This window comes from Lissotriton helveticus, chromosome 7, assembly GCF_964261635.1.
Source record: "Lissotriton helveticus chromosome 7, aLisHel1.1, whole genome shotgun sequence".
Lineage (NCBI taxonomy): Eukaryota > Metazoa > Chordata > Amphibia > Caudata > Salamandridae > Lissotriton > Lissotriton helveticus.
The window spans coordinates 1,511,077,495-1,511,095,271 of NC_136068.1; the positions used below are offsets into that span (position 1 = coordinate 1,511,077,495).

General features: G+C 41.2%; 1 pseudogene across 1 annotated transcript in view; it reads left to right on the plus strand.

Moving 5' to 3' along the window:
- LOC144770434 (sulfotransferase 2A1-like) overlaps positions 1-17,777 on the plus strand; it is a 443,056-nt pseudogene that overhangs the window by 238,876 nt on the left and 186,403 nt on the right. The window contains exon 3 of the transcript XR_013598894.1: positions 6,618-6,829. The product of XR_013598894.1 is annotated as a sulfotransferase 2A1-like (transcript). The remainder of the gene's footprint in view (positions 1-6,617; positions 6,830-17,777) is intronic.

The window sequence follows — 17,777 nt, forward strand, 5'->3', positions numbered from 1 at the left end:
ACCCTCCCAGCAGACCCGGCAGCAAGAAAGCCTCGTGGTTCACCGACAAACTCAAAACATCCAAGAAAAACTGCCGCACCCTTGAAAAAGCCTGGCGCCACGACCAGACCACAGAAAACATGACTGCCGTCAGGAACGCCAGATGCGCACACCACCAGCTGATCCGCACCACCAAAAGGACAACATTCAAAGAACGACTGGACAACAACACCCAAAACAGCAAGGAACTCTTCAGCATCGTCAAGAGCTCTCCAACCCCAGCGCCGGAAACAACGACATCACTCCCTCGCAAGACCTCTACGACTCACTCGCCTCCTTCTTCCACCGCAAGATCGTCGACATACACAACAGCTTCGGCGCACCAACCGAACCAACGCCCCCCACCACCACCCTCTGTGCCTGGACCCCGGTCAGCACCGAAGGCACCACCTGCACGATGAACACCATCCTCTCCGGATCCCCAACCGACCCCTGTCCCCACCACGTCTTCAACAAGGCCGACTCCATCATCGCACCCCAACTCCGGGACATCATCAACATCTCCTTCAACACCGCCACCTTCCCGGAGAGCTGGAAGCATGCCGAGCTCAGCGCCCTCCTGTTGAAACCAACAGCGGACCCCACCGACCTCAAGAACTTCCGCCCCATCTCGCTCCTCCCTTTTCCTGCCAAAGTCATCGAGTAGACCGTCAACAAACAGCTCGCTGCCTTCCTCGAGACGAACGGATCCCTCGACCCCTCATAGTCCGGTTTCCGAGCCAACCACAGCACTGAGACCGCCCTCATCGCAGCCACCGATGACATCAGATCCCTGATCGACAATGGGGAAACAGCTGCCCTCATCCTCCTGGACCTCTCTGCAGCATTCGACACTATCTGCCACCGCACCCTAATACAGCGCCTCAGCAACATCGGAATTCAAGAGAAGGCACTGGAGTGGATCATCTCATTCCTCGCCGGAAGAACCCAGAGAGTCCGCCTCCCCCGTTCAGATCCAAGGCCACCGAAGTCATCTGCGGCGTACCACAAGGATCCTCACTCAGCCCCACCCTCTTCAACGTCTACATGAGCCCCCTCGCAGCCATCGCACGCCAACACAACCTTAACATCATCTCCTATGCCGACGACACCCAGCTGATCCTCTCCCTCACCAATGACCCGCCACCGCCAGAGCCACCCTACACGAAGGAATGAAAGACGTCGCCGAGTGGATGAAGAACAGCCGCCTGAAACTGAACTCAGATAAGACGGAAGTCCTCATCCTGGGATCATCCCCCTCCACCTGGGACGACTCCTGGTGGCCCCCAGCCCTGGGCACCACCCCCAAACCAACGGACCACGCATGAAACCTGGGCTTCATCCTGGACTCCTCCCTCACGATGACCAGACAAGTCAACACCGTCTCATCATCCTGCTTCAACACCTTGCGCATGCTCCGCAAGATCTTCCGATGGATCCCCACCGAAACCAGGAAGACGGTCACCCAGGCACTGGTCACCAGCCGACTGGACTACGGGAACACCCTCTACGCGGGAACCACTGCCAAACTACAGAAAAGACTCAAGCGCATACAGAACGCCTCCGCACGACTCATCCTGGGCATCCCCCGCCGCAACCACATCTCCATCCACCTGAGAGACCTGCACTGGCTCCCCGTCAGCAAGAGGATCACGTTCAGACTCCTCACCCACGCACACAAGGCTCTCCACGACCTGGGCCCCAAGTACCTCAACAACCGCCTCACTTTCTACACGCCCACCCCCCAGCTGCGATCGACCAGCCTCGCCCTCGCCACAGTACCACGCATTCGCAGAGCCACCACCGGAGGAAGATACTTCTCCTACCTGGCCGCCAAGACATGGAACTCCCTCCCCATCCACCTACGGCTGACCCACGACCATCTCTCCTTCAGGAAGCAACTCAAGACCTGGCTTTTCGAGCAGTAACGGACCCCTCCCTCCCAGCGCCTTGAGACCCTTCCGGGTGAGTTGCGAGCTATATAAATTGTTTGATTGATTGATTGATTGATATAGTATTAATCATGGCTTCCTCAACATCAATAATTATTTTCTGGGAAAAATAATTATTGGTTTTATCTTTTATTTTGTTAAGAATTTCTAGGTAGGTAGCTTGTTGTTTATTGGGAAATAGGGTCTAGATAAATGGAATATTAGTATTTTTTTTAAAAAAACATGGATTGTGTACTACTGATGAAATGATTTGGGACATATTTTGAAGGTCCCAGCCATCATCCAGGTGGTACATTGTTGTAATTTAAGTAAATTGTTTGCAGTAGCGAGCATAATAATTATTTTCTCTTTGCATTTATTGTCAAACAGTATAAATGGTTCATTACTGTGTGTTACACTTAGTTCAGGGGGAATCTCTACCTCTTGAACGGTTTTAGAGGCAGGTGTAGTAATTGTAGTGGCTTTCTTTTGTCTAGCTATTGTTCTTTTTAAAGAATCAATAGAGGGTAATTGGCCAGATGCATGTTGTGTACTCTTAGTAACTGCTCTTTTAGTGTTTCTGTAGTAGGACTATCTGTACTAGTGCTAGCTTCTTTTTTTGTTTCAAGAGCATCTCTTACTTCAATCTCAGTTACATTTGGGGGTGCTTATGTTCTTTTACATATTCAACTGTATTTTTCTATGTAATAGATCTTCCATAGCCTTTGTTTGAATAATATTTGCAGCATTTCCAAAATACTATTAAACCAGTTTGTTTTTCTTGTGTGTATACATAACGCATATAATACAATAACATTTTCCCTTTTTGCGATGTAATACATTGTGCGCCTTTAGTTATTGTGGTCTTTTTAGTTATAAGGAAAATATTTATAACAATTAATTGAAATAATACAGTATAGTTTTTAAGTAAATACATCTACATTTCTTTGCATGTACTTACAATGTTGTTGTTGATGTGAGTAAAGATGGTGTTGAATATTTTTCACAGTTTTCTTTTTGTTTTGTTGAAGATGTTTCTGGTGGTAAGAAGAAATATAATTTTAATATTTTTCTTCTCTTGTGTTGTAGGTGATGGGGACATTGTGGATACGTGGGGTTTTGGGTTGGGATTTTAGGGACTTGCTCAATATAAAATAATAATATACTTACTTTTTTAGTAACTTTTTTGTTGCTGCAGTAGAAGTAGTTTTTGTTCCTTTTTAGAAGGTATCTGTAGAGGAGACATAAGTTTAAAAGACATTTTATTTAACAATATTTGTGTGCATGATAATGTTGGCGATAATATGGATTTGATATTTGTGTTATTTCCTAAATAAGTATGTTTAGTCGATAATAGTGTTGCTGATAATTTTGTGCCGATATTTTTGCACGTGGATGTTGTTGTTGTCGATATTATGTTAGTGATTCACATGTTTCAGCCGTATTGACCTATATTAGTGTTGTGGCGTTCTTCAGGATCTCTTTTGTAATAGCTACTGCAAGTGTATGAAAACAAAAATAATGAAGATAAGTCTTTTACAATGTCAATAGCTCTAGCTCACAATTGCGAGACCTATATGTATTGCAAATGCTTGTTTGAGTGTGGGATCACTGATACAGTTGCCCCTTACCTGAAATAAGGAGGACTGTAGTAGCCTAGAGTAGTCCGTGGCAGGAATGTCAAGGTAACGTTTCTAATTAGACAAAGTATTTGAATGTGACCATTCAAAACTCAGGGCCTTATTTATGGGCTTTTGTCGTAGAGCAGCACCGCAGGCCTCCCTGCTGCACTGCCCTACGGCAAAAGGAAAAGGCAGGTATGCGATGTCTCTACGTGATATGGCGCAATCCTGGCCTTTTCCCCAGCACCAGCGCACAATGGGCTGTAGTGCGCCAACGCAGGTACCTTTGCACCATGGTGCAAGGGTGCCTGCATTGCTGCCATGATTGATTTTGCGCAGGAAGAGAGCCTTCCTGCTCAAAACCAATCCATTCAGTCACTTTCCTTATTCTATGTGTGGTGCAGAATGCAGCTCACATAGAAAAATGAAAGCACGAGGAAAAATGTTTTCATTTCTTTTTGTTGCTCCTTCCTAACACCACCCCTGGGGTGGTGTTAGGTTCTAATGCATTCCCAGGTTTACGATGCCGTGTAAACCTGGGAATGTGTCAGGTTCCAGGGGTGTTGCGTGAAAACACCCACAGCAACACCCATGGAACACCCCTTTCACGCAGTTTACTGTGTGAAAGGGGCACATATTTATAAGGCCACTAGCTTACCCGTCGGGCGTTGCTGCGATCTCCGAAGAAACGAAATTCAAGGAAACTCGTTATGATAACATTCAATTTACATTGTGTCATTTTTATTGAAACCTTTTTATTTTAATATGGAAAACATTTCAAAGTGTTGTTTTAATTCTATTTATTTATTCGAGTGCTTGTGGATACACGATTTTTGGTTTTCCGTCTGGTGCGTACATCAATATTCAAAAGATTATGAGGGCCCTGGGGGGCCGATATTTAAAACAAATTTATGCCAGAAACCTTCGCAGGAGTGACCTCAACAACTTCCCAAAGTTTCCTGGCGATCTGATGAATTGTTTTAATTCTATTTATTTATTCGAGTGCTTGTGGATACACGCTTTTTTGTTTTTCCGTCGGGTGCGTACATCAGTATTCGAAAGGTTATGAGTGCCCTGGGGGCCGATATTTTAAAAAAAGTTATGCCAGAAACCTTCGCTTGAGTGTACTAAATAACTTCCCAAAGTTTCATGGCGATCGGATGAATGGTGCAGTAATGCATAAAGGACAAACAGACAGACAGACAGACATACTTTTGTTTTTATATATTTAGACTAGAAATTCAAGGAAATTCGTCATGATAACATTCAATTTACATTGTGTCATTTTTATTGAAACATATTCATTTTAATATGGAAAACATTTCAAAGTGTCGTTTTAATTCTATTTATTTATTCGAGTGCTTGTGGATACACGCTTTTTTGTTTTTCCGTTGGGTGCGTACATCAGTATTCGAAAGATTATGAGGGCCCTTGGGGGCCAATATTTAAAACACATTTATGCCAGAAACCTTTGCGGGAGTGTACTCAACAATTTCCCAAAGTTTCCTGGCGATCGGATGAATGGTGTTTTATTTCTATTTATTTATTCGAGTGCTTGTGGATACACAATTTTTTGTTTTTCTGTCTTGTGCGTACATCAGTATTCGAAAGATTATGAGGGCCCTTGGGGGGGCCGATATTTAAACCATTTTTATGGCAGAAACCTTCGTGGGAGTGTACTCAACAACTTCCCAAAGTTTCATGGCGATCGGATGAATGGTGTTTTAATTCTATTTATTTATTCGAGTGCTTGTGGATACACGATTTGATGTTTTTCCGTCTGGTGCGTACATCAGTATTCGAAAGATTATGAGGGCCCTGGGGGGGCCGATATTTAAAAAAAACGTCAGAAACCGTCAGAAACCGTTGCGGAAGTGTACTCAACAACTTCCCAAAGTTTCATGGCGATCGGATGAATGGTGTAGTAATGCATAAAGGACAAACAGACAAACAGACAGACAGACATACATTTGTTTTTATATATATAGATTAAAAGCCACATAAAGTGGCTTTAAGTGGCCTTATAAATATGAGGTGGCACATTGCACCACTGGAACCTCAAAAAAGTGACATTCTGGGGTGCAAAAGTGCCGATAGGGTCTCATGAGGTCCACCAGTTATTCCAGCAAGATTTGTAGTGCTCTGAGGTCCAAAAGTTCAATCTTCAGGACTCCATGCATGAGTCATCCAAAATCCAAATATGTGCTATTTTAAGGCAACCGAATGTGAATCAGGTGAAATCAAGTGTGGCATTTAGATCTTTTAGACAGTGGGAAAGCTCCAGATAATATTATGGTCTGGCGTTAGTCAAGATCTTTTGATTTACTCAAATTAAGTGTCTGAGGTACCTACCTAAAGAGGCCTTTTGCCAGCCCTCTTTTTCTATTGGTCTGTTATTAAGTCATTCACTTTTTGCTTCTACCCCCACACATTTTGCTTCCACCCCCACACAGTGGCTGAAGTAGGTTGAATTGCCCCAAAACTGTAAAACACAGTTTACAGTGTTGGGGCAGTTCAGCCTACTTCAGCCACTGGCTAACTTCACTGTGAATGACGGCAATCTACACTTTCTCAAGGGGCACAGCCAGGCACAAATGCTCCCTTTAAGTGCTAGGGATTACTCTTGCAATGTGCAATCATTGAGAATGTAAACTTATTTTTCTTTTACCCCCTTTTTGGCAGCTTCCTGACCAATACTGTCTTGCAAAAACTAAGATAAAAATAAAAAAATTGACGGAGCCTAAAGGCTGATGGCATACACCAGAACTATTGGTTGCCTATTCTTTTAAAATTAGCAATCCAAACTGCCTATAGCCTCAGGTGGTACTAAATTCTTCAGTTTGAACACACAACTCTCCTTTCTGCATCCTTTTTTCCTTGATCATAACACATCGAAATTTGCTTTAAAAAGTTACTGCTTGGCACACAAGACCTTTGTTTATGGTTATTATATGTATGTAGTTTTCAGTTGCAACTACCAGACATTGTGATGTTTTTGAGCAAATCTGATTCGCTAATCATTTTGTATTTCCATCTCCGTTAATAGGAACAACATGGATGATAGAGATTTTAAGTCTCATTCGCTCTAAAGGAGACCCAACATGGACCAAAACTGTTCCAAATTGGTATCGGGTCCCATGGTTAGAGAACAATGAAGCACCAAAGACTCTAGTTTCCATGTCCCTAAGACCTCGACACATCACCAGTCATTTGCCTAAGAAGATCTTCAGTCATTCCTTCTTCAGCTCAAAAGCAAAGGTAAGCATAAAACTCAGCCACTAAGTTCAGTGTACTTTGCGAGAAGTTGATATGGAATAACCATTGGCGGTAAAATCAATGACTAGAAAAGCTGTTTACTAAATTTCGGGCTATTATTTCCAAAATGTAGCATTGCAAGTAATGTTACTTATATTTTGCTTCCAAGACACCAATCCTTCATTTGCCCGATCATATTTCTTTCCTGCCGTGTAGATTCTTTCGATAGCGCAATTACTTACAATTGGCTGATGAGTAGTTTTCCTGGTCCTTCCGATAAATAACCCTATGATTTATGATTCCTCCCTACCAACTTCTGCCTGATTTCTTGTCTTCCATCATTCTCTAATGTGCTAAAATGCCTTGTTTATTCACAGCTTTCTGCTTTGCTTGACTCACATTCTTTAGGTTGAGCTATCAAGACCTCTTGTGTATACTTTAGGACATACAGTAAAAAATACACTCGCACTCCTGAACTTGAAGTTATAAATGTGTGACCTTGATAAGTTAGAACCAATAGGACAGAGGTCCACTGTATAACAGGGAAAACCAAAGATGTATTCATACAAAGATTCTTCAATTTATTCTGTACAAGGATTTAGAAAGGCATCTCTATAACAATTTTCGACAGGACTGAATGCACCACAGTTTTAGAACAAGTACAGATGGAAAGGCATTCCTTGAGAAGTAGTGACATGAGTCAGTCCTTGTCAGCAAACACGGAAATAGCCGACACGTGTTTTGTCACACCCAGTGACATCCTCAAGGCTGTAAAAAAGTAATATAGGCATATATAAACTATTATTCGCAACCTTTCGTTTTATCATATTTCTTAGAAATACAAGGCCAATGGACTTGTAGATAAGAATTTCATAGTTAAGAAAGAAGGCCCAACAGCACCGTGCAACAAGAAGTAAGAGTGTTTGTTTTAAAGAAAAATACAGCTGTGATTATGGTTTGTTTCATTCTGCAGAAAAGAGAAAACAAGATTCTACTAAAAGACCCAGAACTGCAAAAAGTGATTGTGCATCCAAGATGAGGATGAGAGATATCACCCGATTTGTGAATGTAGTTCAGAAAGTGGAGACTTGGTAATGAAGAGCATATCTCAACCTGCCCTCTAAAAAAAAAATTTTTTAATGGTTGTGCTGTTGTTAGACCATAGTTTGCCAATAAATGTGAGTGATATACATGTCACTTCAGAATCGAAGTAAGCTCTGAAGGCTATAATGAGAACAGAATACGTTAACAGACTCCCAGAATTTAGTATCTGGATGTATTTCATCGCTACAGTATACACTTACTTTAAGATTTGCTCGTGGAGATTCACTAGTAAGCCGGTAATAGCTAAGATGCAAATTTATGTGCAGCTCCTGATGGGCTCTTAGAGCCCCCTAATAGACAGCAGGAGAAAAACGAATACAGCTGCTGTTGTATTACATATTCATATTTAGCCTATAATGTGCGACCACAACCCTCATAGGCAAGGTAGCACCAAAAACCCATGTCTTGAAAAATGGAAAGGCCCACAATTCTGAAATAAGCTGTGTTTCAAATACACCCGGCTAGTTGGAAAGGCTTTTGTAAGCCCCTACAAGGATCCAAAGATGCAGTTTCTTAGTGTCCATCAAATCAATTAATCTCTTCTTGCCTAAAAATGAATGTGTCCGTCTGTAATGCAACTGATGCTCAAGTAAAGTGCTCTGATATCTTCGGGTCAAGTTCGCGCTATATAAAAATGCAAAAAAACTGTGCCTTTTTGTCTAGGGTATAGATTTTGCATGAGATCAATTGGATGGTCTGGCAAAATCTGTTTCTGCATGGATTGTCCCCAAACTGACATAGGCAAAACAAGGGCTTTGATTTAGACAGCAACGATCATGTTGAGTTAATTTCATATAGATACTCCTTGGTTTTTGAACTATCCAGCAGACGTCAGCAATGATGTTTTTGTTCCCCAGCCTTTCTTTCCCTGATTCCAGTTTGCACATCTGCTAATTTTCCCTCCATATAGAACTCTAATCTATTTTTAAATATTCTGAGCTTTATATTGTTGACATGTGAAATTAAGTAATTGTACATTCGTTTTCACAGTTCCATGAGATCTCCCATCTTTGATTTCTGAACATAGACTGATTTCTTCTAATCCATTGGTCATTGCATTGTTTTGCAAGTCTGCTGCCCCAATTGGTGAAAACTTTGATTTAAACAACTACTGTGGCTTGCAATATTTCTGTTGGAATACCACCAACTCCTGCTGTGTTCTTCTTGGCAGTGACCTCACGGTTGTCCTGACTTCTTTTTCATTAATAGAGGTTCTTGTGTGAAACGAATGTCCTCTAGGATACCTCAAATGTTGACATCCCCACTGTGCAGGTCTTCAATGTACTATTTCTACCTCTATTTGGTTTTCATTAGATGAGCTGGAATATATCCATTGTTGTATTTCCAGATACTATCTCATGGATGAAGCATCTTTTAGATTTTATCAATCCTTTCAATAACAGTCCTTGATTTTTTGTAATTTGTTTTTTCATCTTCAATTTCATTGCAGATGTTATGATATTTGTCTTAGTCTCTCCTAGCCGTTCCCTGAAATGTGTAATAAAATTCTTTAATTAGGGCTGTAGGAAAGTTGCCCTTTCTGCAGGGTCACTCTAGGGTTTTCGCCATTTGCTGTATCTCATATTTTTGTTGACTATTGAACTGCACGTTACCCCTGCTAACAACTGATAACATGCCTGTGCTCCCCGTTTCTACATGGCAAAACTGGCATACCCCTGACTGGCATATCTAACTTACCTGTAAGTCTCTAGTATATCGTAAGATGTGTACCCAGGGTTTGTACGTTAAGTCAGTAGTGGACTACAGCACCCATTGCACCAACCCCTACTTTGACAGTCCAAACATGATTGCAGATCTACTATTTGTAGCCCGGCTGTTGCAGTATTAAACAGAAAGTTCGACCAATCAAAGTAATCTCAGGGCAAAACCTTTCTTTTAAATATTTATATGTCAACCCTATATGAGTCTTACTAACCTTGGAGGAGAGTGCATGGTATATCAAAGTAGGACATGCAGGAATTTGATGTTGAATATATACTAAAAGTGAAGACGCCTGCAAAGTTATTTTCACTGTAGCACAGCTGGATGTTCAATTGCAATTTGTTACATTATTACATACTTTTTTTAACTAGTATTTATTGGCATTTATAAAGATCAATATACAAAAGTCAAGACAGGTCGCTATAAAAACACCTCAGTTAAAACATGATATGTCTGTGCAATTAAACAGCATTATAAGCAATGGCCAATTAAACATTTCAGACTCAATTCGCAAAGATAAACTGAGATGAAAGTCTATCTTTACGACTTTCGTTATTCACAAAGGGCATTTACAGGTAGTAGTGTTAGACCTTTATCTCACTTTGCCTTAATTTCTACTCCTATGTTTAGTTGATACTAGTCCTTTGGTCTCAGTTAAATTTAAGATGAGAACATAAGTTAAACTAAGAGAAAAGTCTAACTTTACTACTCATAAATGTCCTTTGTGAATACCGAAAGTCACGAAGTTAGACTTTAATCTCAGCATACCTTTGTGAAACGGGCCCATCAAGTGGGAGTTCTCCCCCATTTGGGTCAGAAAATAAACTTACTAGTTCCTCAATGGGAGTAGGGCACAATACAATGTCCCAATACAGATGCATTACTCAGATCTTGCCTCCCTAACTCTCTCTGCTGGGGCCCCAGCCAGGACATAACCAATAAACTATACTATTCAGTGCCCCAGTGAGTGTAGCTCTCTGTATCATGTCTTATTGCCTTTCAGTCTAACTTGGAAGCCAATGTATGAAAAACAAAAAGGAAAACACCAAACCATCTCAGGGTGCGCACATGTGTATTAGTAGAAAACACTAGAGAAGGAGTGCAAACAGCCTCCCGAAGGACAATTGGGAACCCCAGGTGGCAGGGGCAACAGCCAGGAATCTGGGAGTGTACGGGCATATGTCTAGAGTAGAGAAGGCACCCCACCCTGGGGGCACAGAAGTTGAGATTACCACATTTAGTAATGCTAATTTAGGTGAAGGAACAGACAGAAAAATAATTAAACAACTATTTTTAATAGTTATCAAAAATCCAATTCAATTGTAAAATCATGTTTTGATAAACATTAAGGAAAATGTACTTTTGGGAAGGCACCTTTTCCCACCCAAAGCATGTAAAGGCCCACTTATATTTGTTCTCCCGCTTCTGCCAGTCATTAATTAGTATTTTAATTGGTGTGAGCAGGTGTGAATTTGCTCCTAGGAAGAAAGACTAGAAAGCCCTGAATGAGCAGAGATGACCCCTCTTCTCTGTACGTTGCAGAATATGTAGGGAAAGGGGGCCTGTGAGCACCCTTTTTGGCATTACAGTTTCAAATCCTGCTTGAATGTCAAATCTTGTTTGACTGGTCTGCAGAGGATTAACATAAAATACATGGGTCACACTTCAAAGGATAAGAACGGGATATAAGACAACTCTTGTGTATCAGATGCCTGTTTCTGAAAAACTGCTTTGTTCTAGCATACATCTGTCTATGAGTTTATTGGAGTTACAGTGACTGCCTCAAACTAGATGTTAAGGTTAGATGTGGGAGGACACTAGGATTACCATTGTACAATCACCACACACACCCTTTAGCCTCTGATTCCAAGTACGGTGTGGCCAAAAGACTCCCTCCATCTAGCTAATGCCCAAATTGCGTAGACTTGGCCCCAGAAATCTTTACCTCATTGGTTAGGACATGCCAGGCATAAACGTGGCATCTCAAGGCATCCACCTCAGATGAGGATTGATCCAGCTGTCTGTGACCTGAGAAGAGCCCCAAAGGACTGGACCGCCTCCTTCTTCCACTGAGGATAAAACATGTAACTCCAAAGGCTACAAGACTGGCCTGCTGTTAAAGACATAGGAAACAACAAGCTTAAAGAGGCTATTTCCAGCAATTGCCTATTGGACCAGTGGCTACTAGAGCTGGAGTGGAAGTTTGTCTTTTGTTTGACACCCTGTGAGACTCTAAGTGCCTCACCTGAGGTCCTGGAGGTAGGAGGTGTACTGCTATGGTAAATTGGGAATTAAAGGACTAAAGTCAGGAGGTAAAATCTTTGATGAAGGTGAACCTGGCTGGTGTATTGATTCCGCACTCTATCTCAATCACTGTCAAACTACACCTGGGTCCTGATCTACCGCAACCATTGAATATCTGTTGTACTTCTTGGCACTATTCCTACTTAAAACTTTAATAATTAATTGCACTGGTTCCCCTTATTGGGTTATTGTTGTTTTGGTGTCATTTCTTTTACAAAATTTTACTCTAATTGTCTAATTTAGATTGGGAATTTTTTTAAGTATTTTTATTGAGTGAGAAAACAGAGAAAATACAAAACAATTCCAATTCCTTCTAGAAATCTCACTCATGTTTTTTAACCATTTCCCCGTGCCTGAACCACCCCTCACCCGTCCCCAATCAAACAGACAATTACTTGGTGGGTTTTTCCAAACAATAATTTTAACAAGTCATTTATCCAGAGTCATTCCCTTAAACAGTCCTATATTTTACCAAGCAAAGTCCCTTTCCTTTTTCCCCCTGGTTCTATTAATCTTATTACGTTTGTATAGCGGCATTTTCAAATTGAACATATCCTTATCACAGCACCCTGTTCTCGTACAAATTGTCATACATATTTAATCCAGCCATAATTGATCACATTGCCACAAGGAGATTCTTAGATTGCATTCATGATCTAACTTCACCGAGGTGCCTTTGCATGAATATTCTTTGTCAAAGCTCCCTGTACAAACTCTATTCCTGATATAAAGTGCAAGTGCAAACATTACATTAGAATGTATGTTTATACACAATATTTGATAGGGTTAACTACCTAAAGTGCATATAAGAGCTAGCATTAATTTAAAAAAAAGCTGACAGTACATACATATTCATCATCCGAGCAGCATATACATCCCCTCTTCCTAGTATAACTAACAGCTTAATTGATAAAGTACAAAGTGCCAGATTCTGAGAAAGTGCATACACAGAGAGGCTTTCAAAGTGTTTGTTTATCTAGCCCATATTTAGCCCGGATGTATGACGTTACAACGCGGTCTTTACACCGCACTACCATTACAACGCTGGTTTTACAACGCAAGTCGTTACCACGACTTGCGCTGTAGGGTGCTTGACTTAGGAATAGTAAGATTTACTTTTCCAAACCCAGCCTACGTACAGTAGGGAAGGTTTTGGAATAGTAAATCTACAATTCCTTATCTTAGAGCGCCCTCCAGCGCAAGTCGTGGTAACGACTTGCGTTGTAAAAGCAGCGTTGTAATGGTAGTGCGGTGTAAAGACCGCGTAGTAATGGATGTTCCCCATTTAGCCCTCTCCTCCACCCCATATTCTTGAGCAAACAATCTCCTATAGTGCAAATGCAGCATTACATTGGTTTGTAGCAGCCACCGTTATTAAAGTGCAACATTTCAACAAAGTGCTATCTGGAATCTCACCAGGCTTTTAGCAATCTCAGCCATATTTCATTTATCCGGATCACCACTATTCTAGATTCAGTTGGTAACAACTCCCAAAGTGCAAGTGCATCATTACAATTAGGTTCTAGCAGCCATATTAGTGTAATATTTCTATAAAGTGCATATGTGAAATCTCTACAGGCTTTTTACCTTTTTCATAGTTCATCCTACAAAGCTTGTTCCTCCACTTGATCCCTCCAAGTAGAGAGATGTTTCCAGATTTTCCCTCCTTCCTTTTTAGCCTTAAAATCCCTTCAATCATATATGTCTTTCTCAAGGCTGTAAGTTTTCAATAAGTGGGCTAGCCACTGATGAAAGGTTGGTGGATTGGCATTTACCTTTCCCCTCTCCCCATTTGACAGTCCGCTATGGTGTATAATACAATTCAAAGGATGTTTTATAAAATTGTGCCTGGAGATTAGTGGGCATTAAAATCCCTAAGGTGTTAAAACATACTTCTTGAAAATCCCCATCTGCAATTCCCAACATCTGTTGCCACTTTGTTGAACATTTTCCCAGATCATCTTTCATATAATTATTTAATGATGCATATATTTGTCCTATCTTCGGTACCTCGTACCATATTAGTCTCTCCACTAATTCACACCCTAAAGTTTCGGCATACCGCCTTCCTTTTTTAAGATAAAATCCCTCACTTGCAGATATTTAAAAAAAATCCCTGTTAGATAAATCGAATTCCTCTTTTACTTCTTCAAATGACTTTAAACCTCCTGGTGAGAAGAGACATCCGACCTGTGTTATACCGGCGCTCGTCCATTCCTGAAAAGTAGCGGTTGTTAAAAATATCGGCTAACTCTGCATCTGTACAAGTGGTGTATCATAGTTTATTTTCGCTAGTCCTACCAGATGTCGTACCGACGACCATACCCCGAAGACCGCCAAGAGCGTCTTAAAACACACTCTTTTGTAGTACCCATAGGCACCCTCTTACATCGTGACAGTTTACTTGTGTGTATGAATAACTGCCACTTGTAGTTTTCACCCCAGGAACCACATCCAACAAGATTGGGATTTTTATTGTTTTGCATGTCAACAGGTTAATTAAGTGACTTTTGAGGTTTCACCCTGACATGGTTTGTGTTTATTCTTTGAGGTGGATAATCACCCACCCCAAATAATCTAATTCCTTACAAGCACCTTATTTATTATAATCTTTGATTCTTGATACTCGTTCTAGATTTTCTTTGCTTTTTTGTCTTAAGTAGCATCCTTGATGTTGTCTTTAATTTCTGTCTAGGGTTACTCCAGCTGTCTATAAATCAAGTTAAGCATTTCAAACTGATTTTTGCAATTTTGGTAAAATGTAGTAAATATATTTTGACAAAGAAATAATTTTTCAGAAGCAAAATGGTCATCATCTTTTCCACAGACAGCTCCAGACACTATAATTTTTGAGCTGTTCCATCATGAACCAGGAATGTAATCAATTTGGTTCCAGAGTGCTTCATCTGGTGGTGTCTATAGATGCAGGTATCACTATGGTTACTTGAAAATGTGTTTGCAGTGATGGGGCCACAGCAGTGATAGAAAAAGAGTTATTGCAATGATGCCCTAAAATAGAGAAGAAGCTTGAGAAGTAAGTATGAATCATGGGTGGATTGAAAATGTGAGGTGAAGTAGAAGGATTAATATAGAGGAAGTAAAAAAGAAATGGAGGGCAGCACATGAATATGGTTACAAAAATATATGGATAATGTAGAAATAACAGCGGGAAATCTGCAGAACGTAGTTAGTCTATGTTTCATATTTGATTTACAAAATAGTAAACAAAGTTCTTAAATTTCACTCCAATGATATTTTTCACTTCCGTTTACATGTTGCAAGGTTAACAGTGTTCTGCTGAAGTACACACTCCACCCCATTGTTTTTCTCCCACCATGCCACGATAGGCAAAGGGTTGTTTTATGCAAGTCATTTCCACATTTTCTCATACTAGGACCAGTCCATCACAAGCTGCCAAGTGAGCCCCCCTCCAGAAGGGATTGCAAAAGACCCCAGACTGGTTTTGACCTTTTTAGGTTTCACCAGTCAGTTATAGTTTAAATCGTATGGTATGATGATGATGATGATGATGATGATGATGAATTGTTATTTGTTAAGCTCTCGAATGATGAGGCGTCTTGGCGCTGGTTGTAGATTCCTCCGTGGAGACCCTTATGTACCAAGCAAAGGGACTTAAAATCAACCCGTTGCTGTGCTGGAAGCCAGTGTATGGACCTAATGGCATCCGACGTAGGGCGGCCTTTAGGAATGTTCATAAGCAGTCTAGCTGCTGCATTTTGCAGCGATTGCAATTTACTGCTCTGCGCATTGTCAATCCCTACGAAGAGCGCGTTGCAGTAATCAATCTTAGAAAGAAAAAGTACAACTACAACAGTCTTTTGGAGTACCTGTGAAATGAACGGAAATATTTTCCTAAGTACTTTCAGGAGAAAAAAGCAGGAAGAGGTCGGCTGATTAACCTGGGCTGAAAGTTTAAGTTGATCATCAAGGATCACACCTAGATTCCTGACCTTGGTGACAGGGCATGGGCACTCCCCCACCTCTGTTGACCACCAGCTGTTGTTCCACAGAGAGGGTCCCTTGCTCAACTCAAGAACCTCAGTTTTATCGGTGTTAATTTTCAAAAAGTTTTGGCTCATCCAGGACATGATGTTTTTCAGACATGCATGAAAACTGCTGGCTACCAGCTCTGGTTGTTTAGACACTGATATCGTGAGCTGGGAGTCATCGGTATACATGATCACGGAAAAGCCATGTTTCCTTACAACATTAGCCAGCGTGGACATATATATATTAAAAAGAGTAGGTGACAGAGCTGATCCCTGCGGGACACCACACGGGAGATGGAAGGTTTCAGATTGTATATTTTCCCAGTGGACATTCTGTTCTCTGCCTTTTAGAAAGCAAGAAAGGAGAGACAGAGCAGTATCTACTATTCCCACCTTTTGCAGCCGCTGCACCAACACCGTGTGATTCACGGTGTTGAACACAGCCGACAAGTCCAGGAGGATCAGTGCCGCTCTGCCCCCAGCATCCACAATCTTCCGTATCCCTTCCATGGATGGAATCAGAGCTGTCTCCGTCGGGTGGCAGCGCCTAAAGCCATGCTGTGTAGGATCAAGTAGATCGTTCTGTTCCAAGTATTGTATCATCTCCTTGTTTATAGCTTTTTCTAGGAGTTTAGCAGGCATCAGTAACCTCGAAATCGGTCGATAGTTTTTAATCAAGGGTCATTTTTTTTAGGATTGGCCTGGTACAGGCCTGTTTCCAGGCCCTGAGATATTGTCCAGTTGTTAAAACCTGGTTCAGCAAAGGAGTAAGATGTGTACTCATAAGCTTGGATACTGAGTGGAAAATGGCAGGGGGACATGGATCGTTTGGGGAGCCTGATTTAGTTGATAAGATATGTTTCTGGCCCTCTTCTAAAGAAATTGGCCTGAAACTTGACAATCTACAATGTCCTGTCCAGGCTTTCATGGTAGAGGAACTACTACCTGAATTTACAGAAACAGAGTTTAATATATGCTGTGGCTTAGCTAATGTATGAACGGTTTTAAATAGTTCCTTAGAGAAACTTGAGGCCTCCGCAATTTTAGTCATGAAGTACGCCCGCTTTGCTTCAATAACAGCCATCTTATATTTAACTAAATTTGCATTATAGGCAAGTTTATGCTCGGAGCTATAATCAGTCCTCCAAAGCCATTCGCTTCTTCTGCAGCTCATCTTCATGCATTTAAGGTCAAGGCTCTACCAAGGTGAAGTCGCTGGAACTCTTTCACTTATTTTAGTTGTTTCGGGCGCAATACTATTTACAGCTGCCTGAATCCATTTATCAAATTGATCCACTGCTAAGTCATTTTCCCCGTCTAAATTAGGTGGGGTTAGGTTCAATGCCTTTTCCAGGTCATTTCCCTGTATTTTATTCCATTTTCTTCTGACCTTCTGATTTCTGGCAAAGATAGCAGAAGGTCGGCTGGGCTTATTTTTTGTTATTTCAAAAAATATGATCCTATGGTCGGTCCAAGATAGAGGCATGGTCTTATTCATAATTATTTCTGGATCGTTTGTAAAGATCCCATCTAATGTATGCCCCGCTTGGTGTATAGGTTCTAATACTATTTGGGAAAGACCATATCCTGCCAGGTTGTCTAAAAGTCTCGCTGTGTCAGGATTACTCACTAACTCAAGGTGGTAGTTAAAATCACCCAAAATGGTAAGGGATTACGAATCTAAGCAGGTTTCTAGATAATTCAAAAGTGCTTGTGGAAAGTCAGTTCTAGGCCCAGGAGGGGGATATAGGAGAAGCCCTTGAAATGTAGAGTGATCGTTAAATTTAAATAAGAAATGTAACGCATCTGCA